Genomic DNA, 14,808 nt, shown 5'->3' on the forward strand with positions numbered 1-14,808 from the left:
GAGTCGTGATTTTACCACTGCACTCCAGCCTGGGCCACAGGGTGAGACCCTGTCTCTCTGTATATATTATTAAATAGATATATATAAAAACAAAATAAAATAAAATGTATTTATTCAATGACTTACCAGACATTTGTTGAGTGTCATCTCTAAGCCCCACGCACTGTTTTAGGGGCTGGAGATACAGCCGTGATACAACAAACAAAGTCTCTACTACTACATTCTAGTGTTTGGTAGAGATTAATACCACATTCTAGTGTTTGGTAGAGATTAAACTAAAGGAAAACTGCCCAGATCATTTCTATAGGTGTCAGGAGGCAGATCTGGCCTTCCATCACCAAGAAGGTGGTTTAGTAGCGCCATGAGTAGATAAGGCTTTAGTGAGAGCCATCACATCCCAGTATAGGAACGGCAACAGCCTTGAGCAGCCGTTTTCTTCATTTTCATTTTTGCTCCCTCCAGTCAGTTCACAAATAGCCAAAGAGATTCTTCAGTCAAATCTCATTTTGTAGCTTCTTTGCTTCAAGTCCTTCAATGGTTTATCACTCCTCCTAAAATGACAAGACAATTCCTGCCATGGCTGTGAGTTGGCACCTGCCTATTTCCCCAGCCTCCGCTGACAGTCATGCTTCCACTGTAGAGATTCACTGGCCATTTTGCCCTTCCTCTAATTGCCAGGCACTTTTCTGCATCAGAACTTCTGTATATGCTGTTTCCTTTGACTGGAAAGCTCTTTTCCGATCATCCCTCCCTCCCCTCACATGCAAACTCACCCTTTAGTGTCAGCTTGAACTGCAGCCACTTCTGCAGGGAAGCCAGTCCCCCTAGGTCAATCAGGTTTCCCTAGTTCCATAGCCCTTCTTCTTTTTTTTTTTTTTTTGTTTCGACACGGAGTCTCACTCTGTCGCCCAGGCTGGAGTGCAGTGGCGCAATCTCGGCTCACTGCAAGCTCCATCTCCCGGGTTCACGCCATTCTCCTGCCTCAGCCTCCCTAGTAGCTGGAACTACAGGTGCCCGCCACCACGCCCAGCTAATTTTTTTTTTTTTTCTGTATTTTTAGTAGAGATGGGGTTTCACTGTGTAAGCCAGGATGGTCTCGATCTCCTGACCACGTGATCCACCCACCTCAGCCTCCCAAAGTCCATAGCCCTTCTAACATTGATGCCCATCATACCCTCTCAAACACCTGAGCCAGCACATTGTTCCCCAGTGCTATCTCATTCCAGTCGCTGAACAGTTTGGCAATTGACCTCTACAATGTGTCAAGGTATCGGTTCTGTACCTGCCACACTTCGGGTGGGGGGTCCTTATCGCAAGCTGGCCAAACGGGTAATCTGTTTCCCAAATCTCATAATGGAGTCTGCCTCCCGGGACCACTTCTGTAACCAACTGTGTATGTATGTATGTATGTATGTATGTATGTATCTATCTATCTATCTATCTATCGGTTTTGGGGGAACAGGTGGTGTTTGGTTAAGTTCTTTAGTGGTGATTTCTGAGATTTTGGTGCACCCATCACCCGAGCAGTGTACTCTGTACCCAATGTATAGTCTTTTATCCCTTACCCACCTCCTACACTTTCCCCCGAGTCCTCAAAGTCCACTGTATCATTCTTATGCCTTTGCATCCTCATGACTTAGCTCCCGCTTATGAATGAGGACACATGATGTTTGGCTTTCCATTCCTGAGTTACTTCACTTAGAATAATGGTCTCCAATTTCATCCACGTTGCTGTGAATGCCATTATTTTATTCCTTTTTATGGTCGAGTAGTATTCCATGTTGTGTGTGTGTACATATATAAAATTATATATAATTATATATATATCTCATAATTTCTTTTTTTTTTTTTTTTTTGAGACGGAGTCTTCACTTTGTCGCCCAGGCTGGAGTGCAGTGGCACCATCTCGGCTCACTGCAAGCTCCGCCTCCCGGGTTCGCGCCATTCTCCTGCCTCAGCCTCCTGAGTAGCTGGGACTACAGGCGCCCGCCACCGCGCCCGGCTAATTTTTTGTATTTTAGTAGAGACGGGGTTTCACCGTGTTAGCCAGGATGGTCTCGATCTCCTGACCTCGTGATCCGCCCGCCTCAGCCTCCCAAAGTGCAGGGATTACAGGCGTGAGCCACTGCGCCCGGCCATCTCATAATTTCTTTATCCAGTCATTGATTGATGGGCATTTGGGCTGATTCCATATTTTTGCAATTGCGAATTATGCAGCTATAAACGTGTGTGTAAGTATCTTTTTCGTGTAATGACTTCTTTTCCTCTGGGTAGATACTCAGGAGTGGGATTGCTGGATCAAATGGTAGATCTACTTTTAGTTCCTTGTGGATCTCCACACTATTTTCCAGAGTGTTTGTTCTGGTTTACATTCCCACCAGCAGTGTAAAAGTCTTCCTTTTTTACCACATCCATGCCAACATCTATTATTTTTTGATTTTTTGATTATGGCCATTCTTGCAGGAGTGAGGTGGTATCACTTAGTGGTTTTGATTTGTATTTCCCTGATCATTAGTGATGTTGAGCATTTTTTCATCCTTGTTGTTCATTTGCATGTCTTCTTTTGAGAATTGTCTATTCATGTCCTTAGTCCACTTTTTGATGGCACTGTTTATTTTTTTCTTACTGATTTGTTTGAGTTCCTTGTAGATTCTGGATATTAGTCCTTTGTCGGATGTGTAGACTGGGAAGATTTTCTCCCACTCTGTGGGTTGTCTGTTTACTCTGATGATGATTTCTTTTGCTGTGCAGCAGCTTTTTGGTTTCAGCCCCATCTATTGATCTTTGTTTTTGTTACATTTGCTTTTGGGTTTCTGAAATCTTTGCCTAAGCCAAGGTCTAGAAGGGTTTTTCCGAGTTTTTCCGATGTTATCTTCTAGAATTTTTGTGCTCTGTAACCAACTGTCTTCGGTTGGGTTCCCTGAAAACAGCTCTGACATGGAGATGTGTGGGCAGCAGTTTATTGCTGAGTGCACCGAGGATTAACACGGGGAAGGTGCAAGGGAAGCGATATTCCTAGAGAGGCAGAACTGCGATGTAGTTTCAACAGAAGCTTTGGCCAAGCCCAGAAGGGGCCCTGGAGCTGGGATGGCCCTTCAGAATTGTTCCATTTATAGCAAGGGACTGCTGGGCCTTGGAACCTACAGCCATTAGCCCCTGGGTGCTGGTTGTTTCTGAAGAGGGCAGTATACTTTGAGTAAAGCAGCTTTCTTCAGCCAAGGGCAGTTCCATCAGAGAGACACAACTGTGAGCAGCCAATACTTCAGTCTGAGGTTGGGATCTTGGTGGTACAGCTAAACCCCCACTACAGAAATCCTGCCAGACTTCACACAGTGGGTTTTCAAGAAATTATTGCTGGGTTATTTTAGTTCTATCAAACATGAGCCAGTTACTACTATTGCGGGACTTTTTCCCTAGTTCAGCTAAATAATCCTTGTCACACGGCCAGGAAAATGTAGGCTCACAGACGATTGAAGGGTGAGAATTACGGAATTTATTGGGCAAAAAGGAAAAAAAGGAGGGAACAGGGACTTTCCGCAAGGCCAGAGTTCCTACTGGGGAACTTCCCACCCCGCTGTTTGAACCCCAGGTTCCACACAGGAAGAGGAGGGGCCAGGATCCTGCCTGCTGCAGAGAGAGCGAACCTCGGTGGCTCCACCCCAGCGCGCATTCCGCCCAGCGCGCATTCCGCCCAGCGCGCATTCCGCCCAGCGCGCATTCCGCCCAGCGCGCATTCCGCCCAGCGCGCAGGCCAGCTGGAGTTTTTCCAGGGACCCCCTCCCACCTGGCTTTCTCACTATCTTGACCCTTCTTTGCTTCTGTCTCTGCTCTCAGATACAATCTTTGTTGACTCATCATCTCTACCTTTATTCTTCTGAATATCTTCACCTGGCAGAAAAGAAAAATTGGACTAAAACGTCTACTATCTAGCAGGCAGTATGCTGGGAACTTCACATACGCCCTCTTTCCAAATACTAACATTTATTCCTTTTGTCTTCCAAAATTTGCTAAAACTCTTTATTTTACCTCTGTTCCATCATCTTTTTATTTCTGAGATTTTATTTCATAAAGTTGTTCTAAACTTCATTTTTAAATGAAGACATCTGGTGATGGCATGTACACTCATTTCAGGAATGAAATGAAAATAGAAAAGAACCAAAGAGATATTTCCCCAATGGCAATTAACCATATTATGAATTACTTCATTATTTTATTAAGTTACTAAAATTGATACATACTTCCTATTTAACTATAACTTTGCAATGGCAAGAACTGTTAATAAAGGTCATATATTTATATATGTGTATATTATTAGATTTCTGCAAACAATAATTGCAATAAGAATAAATTTTGTTTGTTTGTTTGTTTTTGAGATGGAGTCTCGCTCTGTCGCCTGGGCTGGAGTGCAGTGGCCAGATCTCAGCTCACTGCAAGCTCCGCCTCCCAGGTTCACGCCATTCTCCTGCCTCAGCCTCCCGAGTAGCTGGGACTACAGGCGCCCGCCTCCTTGCCCGGCTAGTTTTTTTTTTTTTTGTATTTTTTAGTAGAGACGGGGTTTCACCGTGTTAGCCAGGATGGTCTCGATCTCCTGACCTCGTGATCCGCCCGTCTCGGCCTCCCAAAGTGCTGGGATTACAGGCTTGAGCCACCGCGCCCGGCCAAGAATAAATTTTTAAATGAATCATTTCACAGCTCTCCATAAGCCTACTAAATCCTGTATCATGCACTCTATAATTCTTAATGAGATATTTATTTCTAGTCTTTTGTTGCCCCAGCCAGGTAGTAAAAATGAAATGATGTCACCTGGATTGCCATATCATTTTGTCTATGTGACCTAGTATCATTTTTTAAAAACTTGGATTATTATATTTTTATCTTAGAATCTGCTCACTGTTTTGATCTATTTCCTCATATGGTTTTAGGTATCTCAATATTCAGTCTAGTGGAATTAGCACAGTACTAGAAGTAAAATAGCCTGGGTTTTAGAATGAGCCTTGGTTTTCTCACATGTGAAACAGAATTGATGTTCATATCATATGTTGCAGTGAGATCAGTTAAGAAAAACCATGGAGAAGAGCTTTGAAAACAGCAAGATGTTGTAAAAAATGAAAGTATTATTACTAAAATAGAAAAATATAAGAAGAAAGAAAAGTAAAATCTGTTCACTGGCAGGGGCCTGTGTTGCAGGCACTTCACACAGATTATTTCACAGCCATGCTGCGAGGCAGGTATTGTTTATCCCCATTTTATGGATGAGAATGCTGAGGCCGAGAGAGTCTTAATAACTACTTGATGCCATTGATTGGTAATAGTGTCTGAGTCCCAATTCACATCTAGCTCTTTGGATTCCGAGTCTTGCCTTCTTTCCACTGCACCAAAAGTGACTCTCAATTAATTGTGGATAATCAGTGGAAATCAGTTTTCTCTTGGGAATCTTTCCATTTACGCCCCCTCCCATTGCTTTCAAAATCACCTCTGGTATGTTCCCTGAAATCTTAGCGAGACGGTGGATTGTAATTTAAGAATTCTTGCTTTTAGCAGCACAGTTTACCTTGTTGCCCATATTTGTTCTGGATCAAGAGATCTGAACCCTCAAATATGTGCCAGCACTGCTAATTACATGTATTTTTCTATGTCTAATTGCAAGCCTTAGTAAGAAGAAATGGGTTTGAGGATGCATCTTTCAGGTCAGTTCCAGAAGGTCGGGAGGTGCAAATGAGCTGAGCTGTTGATTCAGTTGAGATCATTTTGATGAGCACATGCTTGCATGTGGGTCTATAATGTGGTTCATCTCCATAAAATCCCAAGCTTTATGGGTTTGAAAGCATTAACTCATGTCTTAGAAACATCCCAGATAGATTATTATAATTCTTGGTGTGCTGCCTGACCATCTGCTTACCTACAGGAATTACAATCACATGTAATGGCTCTGCTCAAACCTAGGCTCAGAAAAGAAATATGAGAATACCTGAGTCCTTTTCTGTTTTGTCGAAACAGCACTATTTTTTTACACCCTGCTCAGCATAATAATGAAAAATGTGTTAATTTGTGACTTTTCTTGCTTCAAATTGATCAGAATAGGAAAATACTTAGTTGTATACTTTTGGCTCTTGTTGTTCCATGAGAATATATTGATCATCTCATGCAGCATGCAAGTCAGTTAATGGTATTTAAGTACTTGCTGCCTTGTATCCTGTCACGGCGTCTACTTAATTTCACTTTGCAGAATTAGCAAAATCACAGTGAAAAATATACAGCAGCTCTGGTAGGTCATCTGGTCAGGGTTTTAATGGAAAAAGTAAGGGAAAGTGTGAGGCAGAATGACCAGATTCCCATGATGTTCCTCCTCTCCTGATAATGGAGTATGAATTTCTTAGCGGCATGTAAACAATATAAAAATACCACACTTAACCTTTTCTCATCCCATTGCATTCTTCACATGACTTCATTTGACCATATTGACTTTATCCGGGTATAAAACCCAAATAGATTCCACAGTACAAAAACTACTGTTTTTTTTTTTTTTTCTTCTCTGAAAATAAAAGTGTTTTATTGTAAAGACTGGTTATAAATGAAAGTAATGTCACAATTTAAGGCTTATTTGGTTAGTTATCTCATATTTGATGGCCATAGATATACCCTTAAGCCCTGGGCTACTGGAAGACCAGGCAAGAGAGTGTAAATTCATCATTACTCTGGGAAAGCAATCAAACCTCACAAAATAAAAAAGCCAGATATGATGGCTTCCACCTGTAATTGCAACACTTTGAGAGGCTGAGGCCGGAGGATTGCTTGAGCCTAGGAGTTTGAGACAGGCTGGACAACATACTGATGACCCGTCATAACAAAAAACTAAAAAATTAGCTGGACGTGGTGGCATGCACCTGTAGTCCCAGCTCCTTGGGAGGCTGAGGTGGGAGGATTGCTTGAGCCCACGAGGTCAAGGTTGCAGTCAGCCGTAATCATGCCACTACACTCCAGCCTGAGCAACAGAGTGAGACTCTGTGTCAAAAAAACAACCAATCCATCCCTTCCTCCCTCCCTCCCTCCCTTCCTTCCTCCCTGCCTCTCTTCGTTCTCCACAGATATTGTATTGATAGCTGTTAAGTGCTGGCACTGTGCTGGTCTGCAGGACACAGAAGCGAACAAGCAGTCACAGCACTTGCCCTTATAAGCATCACACTCTAGTGGGTGAGACAGACATGAAACATAATTTCGCTGAGAACCTTGGGATTACACTTGTTGTGCTCGCTATGTTTGAAAATTTCTGGATGCTGTGAGAACAATGGAGAGGAAATAGGAAGAATAACTTATTAGCATTTCCTTAAGTGAGATTATTTTTCTTGTTATTTTGCTGTCAGAAAGAAACATTACAGAATTCAACAGGCCATTTCTCATGGCTTTCTTTTCTACTTTCCTCTCGGCTTCTTGGTCATTCTCAGCAATTGCCTGTGGGTGTTTTGAGCAAATGCAATTTTATGGGGAAGTAGTTAGAGTTCCAGTGCCTTTACTTAGTCTAAAAACCACTATGCACCCCGATCCCCCGAAGCTGACATTTTAAAAATTAGGTTTTATGTTTTTATTCTATTTTTCTTAGACACACTCCTAATATTGTCTTGTTTAGGTGCATGTATTTTTCAGATACTGCTAGCTTTCAACTAAAGACAGAAGTCTAATTTCCACCTAAGCTCAAAGAACTTCAAAGAGTTTTATCCTAAAAAACAATGCTGATCTTAGCAGGTAACTAGGGCAGGCCACAGGGAGGAAATGAAGAGGGATTCAGGCATTCTGGTGCTGGGACAAGGCATGGGAAAGCAGAGAATGAGTTGGTGCAAATCCCAGGGCCTAGCATTGTGTGGGTGATTCTGGTACTCAAAGGTTTGGCTTTGAAATGTGGCTATAACCTTTTTAAAATTTTTTAATATTTTATTTAATCCAATATATCAAAAAACATTATCATTTCAATATGTAAGCAAAATAAAAAAATACCAATGAGATATTTTGCATTATTTTTTCATAGTAAGTCTTTGAAAGTAGGTATAGCTATTAATTTGTTTTCAGCTGGCTTCACTTCTTCTTTGTTTAGTTATAGAAGGTCTTCCAAAGTATGCCTGGGAACAGTAATTCTGTGGAATGTTAACAAGTGTTAGACGAAAAAAAGAAAAAATGAAATTATCTATGGTCAAATAAGTTTCCTTTCATTTTTTTAAGATAGGGTCCTGCCCAGGCTGCCAGGGCTGGAGCAGTCCTCCCAGTTCAGTCTCTCAGATAGCTGGGCCTACAGGCACGGGCCCCCAGGCTAAGCTCGAGTTTCTTTACTGCAAGACTTTTCAGAAAATTTAAAATCCAAAATGCATTGTGAATCATCAAGAGAGGAGTCCTAAGCAGTTATGCCCAAATCTATTTGGTGATGACCCTCTTTTTTATAGAACATCTCCTAGGACTAGCATTGTGTGCAATGAAGTTTGGAAAACATTAGGCTTAGATTACTTTCTAAATAAATTTATTCTTTTGAAGATAGCAACGGATGTCAGGGAAGATGCTTCATAACATGTAGCATAGCAGGGAAGAAAATGGGTCTGGGATGAAAGTGTTGTTACAGATAATCCACAAAATGGCTAATTCACAGGGAACAAAGTCATTGAGAGAGTTGACAGTTACTATCATTTAATTTCACAATGGCATGGTGAAGATGCGCACCAGTGTAGTTTTTATATGTACTGTGAGATTTGGTGATAGCAATTCATCGCTAATTCTTTAGGATCCATTATGTAAAGTTAGAATCATTTTGGATTAATTCTTTTAATCCACCAGAGTTGATTTTTAAAAAATTCTTTTTTCACTCGTTTGGTTTAAATATCACAGATTTATAGTATTTCCATCCTCCTTTTACTGGAAATGAATGTCCTGGTTAGGATATGGCCTCACTAGAGATGAATAAAAGTGAAATACAACTAAATGCTGCATGATTTCATAACTCTGTAAAAACATATCGACCAATTTGAATTGCTCTATGAAGATCTCTTTCTGTTTATTTCGACACCAGCTTTCCTGATTACTCTCACTTCTGTGTTCAGTGGGACTTTATGACGCCTCTTTGGATTCAACAAATGTTGTAATTCATTGCCAAGTTCTTTTTCCTAATGTACTGATAGAAGTAAAATGTGTAGTTGTACTTTTTTCCTTTCTGGCATCTGAAAATAAAGTTTGCGTTCTCTTTCTGAAACTAGATTCTTAAATCTACCTTTCTTGATCATCCTTTAACACATTGGCCTTATAGTTAGAAAATTTACTTAAAACACAAAGTATAAACACATTTCAGATAGATGGAACTGTCCCCACTTGAAGTTAAAAAGGGGGTCCCAGCTCACATTGCAGATTGAAGGTGAGAGATGAATGAGTAAGTAGAATTGAGAGAAATGGGTTTTGATTTTGACATTAGAATTCAAAATTCTACCAAGTGTGTTCAAATAGAAATCATGTTTAAAAGCTATAAGAGTAAAAGGGAACTTCACATTACAATATTTTTATAAAGAAACGAAAATGCATTTGTTCTAATTCAGTTCTGCTTTTGAATTCTTATGTGACCTTTCCTGGGTCCCTCTGTGCTGCCCGGACATAGGAAATATTCTTTCTGTGAAATGGATAGAGCCTTCCTCAACCCCACAAAGTTTAATGAATCATTTATTGCGCCTCCACCTTTTTGCTAAGCCCTAGCGCAATTAGTCTTTGTTTTTAAAGTACTCTAAAATGCTAGGTCATAAGGTCTACCAGATTAATAAATTATTGTAAAGCATTTGTGAGTAAGGAGGCCTTGTCTAAACATTACATACTATAAGAATGGGATGGAAGTGAAGCTTAACATCACCTCTTCCTGGGGTGTCTTCCTATCAACCCAGCTCTTGGAATACTCCTTTAATTGTCAGATTGGGTTTCTCAGTCAGTGCAAAAGTGGAATTTCTTCCTTTTCTTTTTAAATTTCATTAGGATGTAATTCTGATCCCAATATATTGATTTTTCAGATGTAAAGAAATTCAGACATCTATTCAATAATTATGGAGGGGTAGATTAGGTACCCACATAGTATTCTCTTCATTTCTTTCCTGTCCACTAAGTGAGGAAAACATCTCCATACGTGGAGAGGGTGTCCACTTGGTGTTGGGTTGGGCAGGTGGCTGACTGAGCATATGGTTTGGGACTATGGCTTGGGGGAGCTATGGTTCACAGAAGGTGAGCACTTAGGTAATTGAAAATAATCATTCATTCAGTATAGATTGAGCACCTACTTTATGTCAGACAATATCTTTGCAGGGTCAGAGACCTAAACAACGTGAAATAGAGCTAAGGTTGAAATTGTTATCTGTTGCCAGAAGGCCTGGATATTTCCCAGGAGTGGCTTAGAACAGATAGAGGGATTTATAATAATGATCTGAGTTTGTTTCAGTCCTCCAGTGCTGTTGGGGCTTCCAGATATTTAAAGAGCTGGTACTTTCTGCTCTGAGTAAAGGTTTTAATTAAACTGGGATTGTAACTGCAGTAGTTAGTGAGCAATTCAGGATAATGCTAACAATGATACCCCATGGGGTCCTTGAAACATTATACTTTAGAAAGAACTTTCATAGGAATTAATTACTTTAACCCTTATAGTTCTGTAAGGTAGAAGGCTTTGACCTGCCAATATCACAAAAGCAGTAAAATCAGGAGTGTCTGACCACATGATCACTCTCATTTGTCTCCCTGATCTGTGTTCCCAGGGCTTAGATCAGGGATCAGCAAACTACAGCCTGTGGGACAAACCCAACTGGTTTTCAACAGCCCCTGGCCTAAGAACAAATCTTGTATTTTAACAGGATTATAAAAACAAAGAATATGTGACAGAGACAGCATGTGGCCCGCTAAGTCTAAAATATTTGTGTGTGGCACATTATAAGAGTTTGCCAACCCTTGGCTTACAGGCTTACATACAGGTCTTCCTGCTGTGTAGGGACTATTAGCATAATCCAGTCTAGAAAAACATTTGGAAAAATTAACAGTAACTCAAAAAAGTGTTCAAAATTCTTGCAAAAATATTTTAAAAGGCAAAGGCAAAACTGTTTGGCTTTACTGAAGAGTGTGAAGAACACCAACTGAAAGTAGACTGTCCATGGCTCTGCACCAGTGATGGGTCAGTACCAGCTTGTGAGAGCAGAATGTACGCATCTCTTCCCATCTCCAGGTACAGTGATGTCAAGTGGATAGCTTGGAATCAACCAAAATATAAATATTTATACTTCAGAAATTGGCAAAATCTACAAACTGGGGACTTTTCTCCTCAGAAATCTGGTTTTGAGATGTTTACCATTATGCTACTAAATGTATGTCATTTGATGTCTGAAGTCATTTATAACCCAGACTCATGTATTTATCCTAGCAATAAGGAGACTTGTGTTTTGAAATTTAATAAAAGCCATTTTTTTAACCTAATAATTGATAAATTTTCTTAGAAGCTGAAACTGAGGGCGTATATAGTTATCTGTGATCTATATAAGGAGAATAATACAAGTAACTAGATTATTGGGTCATTATGAGAATTAAGTGTGTTAGTAGATGTAAATTTTCAAAGGTAAAGCATTTAAAGCAGCGCCAATATTAGCTTCTAGAATTTCCATATCCAGACTCTAGTTCTATGAAACACAGCACATTTAGACTAATGCCATCTAGGCTGAGTCTGGAGCTGACCCTGGGCTTGGAGTTGGCGGAACGGTTTGTCTATCTTTGATTCGCCATTTCCAACCATGTATTCTCAAGTAAGTCAACCTCAGTATGCCTGACTCTTTTCATCAGTAGGCAAAGCTTAATGTCACCCACCTTGCCAGTTAGTGGGAGGATAGACAAGATAATACCTGGGAAGGCGCTTTGCTAATGGCAGCATACCACATAAGCCTAAGGTATTATTATCTCACAACAATATGATCTTGAAATGTGTGCAGTAAGACTCAGGCTGACATTCTGTTGAAAAGAAGAAATAAATGAATCACATCTTCCTTTGCCTCTCACCCTTTTCTGTCAAAAGCAGTGAATCATTGACCAAAAATGAAAACAAGGTTGTCAGAAAGGCTCATATGAAAGTTTTATTCTACTTAAATAAACTCTGAAGGTATTGACTGGAAACCAATATACTGAACTCAACTACTATAGAAACTAACATGAGGCTGGGTGTGGTGGCTCATGCTTATAATCCCAGCACTTTGAGAGGCCAAGGCAGTTGGACTGCTTGAGGTCAAGAGTTTGAGACCAGCTTGGGCAACATAGCGAAACCCCATCTCAACAAAACAAAACAAAACAAAACAAAAATTAGCTGGGTATGGTGGTGCATGCCTGTAGTCCTGGCTACTGAGGAGGCTGAGGTGGGAGGATTGCTTGAGCCTGGGAAGTGGACGTTGAAGTGAGCCGATCCAAGATCATGACACTGCACTCCAGCCTGGGAAACAAAGCAAGACTTTATCTCAGAAAAAAAAGAAAAAGAAAATAGAAAGAAAAAAATGAACACAAAGGTGCTCAATATACCTTATCTATTTTTCTATTATATAAAATACAATTTTTATTTAAAAAGTATTTTACCTTCTTTTTAAAAATATAAGTTGTGCTATGCATTTGCAAAATTGGTTTTATATTGATACATTTTATCACTATTGCACAAGTTTGTGAAGAAATTTGTTGTAAAATACTATCTAAAAATAAAAAGCTAAATAAAATGATAAATGTTTAATAAAATAACTGTTAAGAGTGAGCTGAGAGATCTCCGCTCCTTCTAGGATCTCCTCCTGGTTCGGCTCGCCTGCCTCCACTCCTGCCTCCACCATGTCCATCAGGGTGACCCAGAAGTCCTACAAGGTGTCCACCTCTGGCCCCCGGGCCTTCAGCAGCCGCTCCTACACGAGTGGGCCCGGTGCCCGCATCAGCTCCTCGAGCTTCTCCCGAGTGGGAAGCAGCAGCTTTCGGGGTGGCCTGGGCGGCGGCTATGGTGGGGCCAGCGGCATGGGAGGCATCACCGCAGTCACGGTCAACCAGAGCCTGCTGAGCCCCCTTAACCTGGAGGTGGACCCCAACATCCAGGCCGTGCGCACCCAGGAGAAGGAGCAGATCAAGACCCTCAACAAGAAGTTTGCCTCCTTCATAGACAAGGTACGGTTCCTGGAGCAGCAGAACAAGATGCTGGAGACCAAGTGGAGCCTCCTGCAGCAGCAGAAGACGGCTCGGAGCAACATGGACAACATGTTCGAGAGTTACATCAACAACCTTAGGCGGCAGCTGGAGACTCTGGGCCAGGAGAAGCTGAAGCTGGAGGCAGAGCTTGGCAACATGCAGAGGCTGGTGGAGGACTTCAAGAACAAGTATGAGGATGAGATCAATAAACGTACAGAGATGGAGAATGAATTTGTCCTCATCAAGAAGCATGTGGATGAAGCTTACATGAACAAGGTAGAGCTGGAGTCTCGCCTGGAAGGGCTGACTGATGAGATCAACTTCCTCAGGCAGCTGTATGAAGAGGAGATCCGGGAGCTGCAGTCCCAGATCTCGGACACATCTGTGGTGCTGTCCATGGACAACAGCCGCTCCCTGGACATGGACAGCATCATCGCTGAGGTCAAGGCACAGTACGAGGAGATTGCCAACCGCAGCCGGGCTGAGGCTGAGAGCATGTACCAGATCAAGTATGAGGAGCTGCAGAGCCTGGCTGGGAAGCACGGGGATGACCTGCGGCGCACCAAGACTGAGATCTCCGAGATGATGAACCGGAATATCAGCCGGCTTCAGGCTGAGATTGAGGGCCTCAAAGGCCAGAGGGCTTCCCTGGAGGCCGCCATTGCAGATGCCGAGCAGCGTGGAGAGCTGGCCATTAAGGATGCCAATGCCAAGTTGTCCGAGCTGGAGGCCGCCCTGCAGCGGGCCCAGCAAGACGTGGCGCGGCAGCTGCGTGAGTACCAGGAGCTGATGAACGTCAAGCTGGCCCTGGACATTGAGATCGCCACCTACGGGAAGCTGCTGGAGGGCGAGGAGAGCCGGCTGGAGTCCGGGATGCAGAACATGAGTATTCATACGAAGACCACCAGCGGCTATGCAGGTGGTCTGAGCTCGGCCTATGGGGGCCTCACAAGCCCCGGCCTCAGCTACGGCCTGGGTTCCAGCTTTGGCTCTGGCGCGGGCTCCAGCTCCTTCAGCCGCACCAGCTCCTCCAGGGCCGTGGTTGTGAAGAAGATCGAGACACGCGATGGGAAGCTGGTGTCCGAGTCCTCTGACGTCCTGCCCAAGTGAACAGCTGCGGCACCCCCTCCCAGCCTACCCCTCTTGTGCTGCCCCAGAGCCTGGGAGGGAGACCGCTATGTAGGGTACCACTGGGAGCAGGAGACCCACCTGAGGGCCCTCAGCCCACTCACAGGGGAGTTTACTGCGTGGGGACCCCCCTTGCCCATGCCTCCAGCTATAAAACAATTCAGTTGCTTCTTTTTTTGGTCCAAAATAAAACCTCAGCTAGCTCTGCCAAAAAAAAAAAAAAAAAAAGAGTGAGCTGAGAGAGAGCAACACTTACCTTCTTGTTAATGTTTGCTACTAGTTCTCTTGTGCATATGAATCCCCTTGGCATGTAGTTTGAATGCAGATTCCATTGTTATGTGAGGTGGGGCCTGATACTGTGCATTTCCCCCAAGCACCCAGGTAAAACCCACGCTGCTCTTCTGCAGACCACACTTCGAGTAGCAGATGGAGGCTGTGCAACAGTTAGCAGGTAAAAAAAGGATTTTGAGTAGCCAGTGGAGGCTGTGCAACAGT

At 42.5% G+C, this 14,808-nt stretch overlaps 1 pseudogene across 3 annotated transcripts; it reads left to right on the forward strand.

Annotated features, from left to right (window-relative positions):
• Positions 1–338: 338 nt before the first annotated feature.
• LOC112623619 lies at positions 339–14,541 on the forward strand (annotated as a pseudogene). Of its 3 annotated transcripts, XR_003119176.1 has the most exons (3): positions 339–345; positions 11,618–11,621; positions 12,778–14,541. The product of XR_003119176.1 is annotated as a keratin, type II cytoskeletal 8 pseudogene, transcript variant X1 (transcript). The 3 variants fall into 3 exon arrangements; XR_003119177.1 differs by lacking the exons at positions 339–345; positions 11,618–11,621 and having other exon boundaries at positions 12,779–12,829; positions 12,933–14,541; XR_003119178.1 differs by lacking the exons at positions 339–345; positions 11,618–11,621 and having other exon boundaries at positions 12,779–12,803; positions 12,943–14,541.
• Positions 14,542–14,808: the final 267 nt, after the last annotated feature.

Source organism: Theropithecus gelada, chromosome 4 (assembly GCF_003255815.1).
Source record: "Theropithecus gelada isolate Dixy chromosome 4, Tgel_1.0, whole genome shotgun sequence".
Taxonomy (NCBI): domain Eukaryota; kingdom Metazoa; phylum Chordata; class Mammalia; order Primates; family Cercopithecidae; genus Theropithecus; species Theropithecus gelada.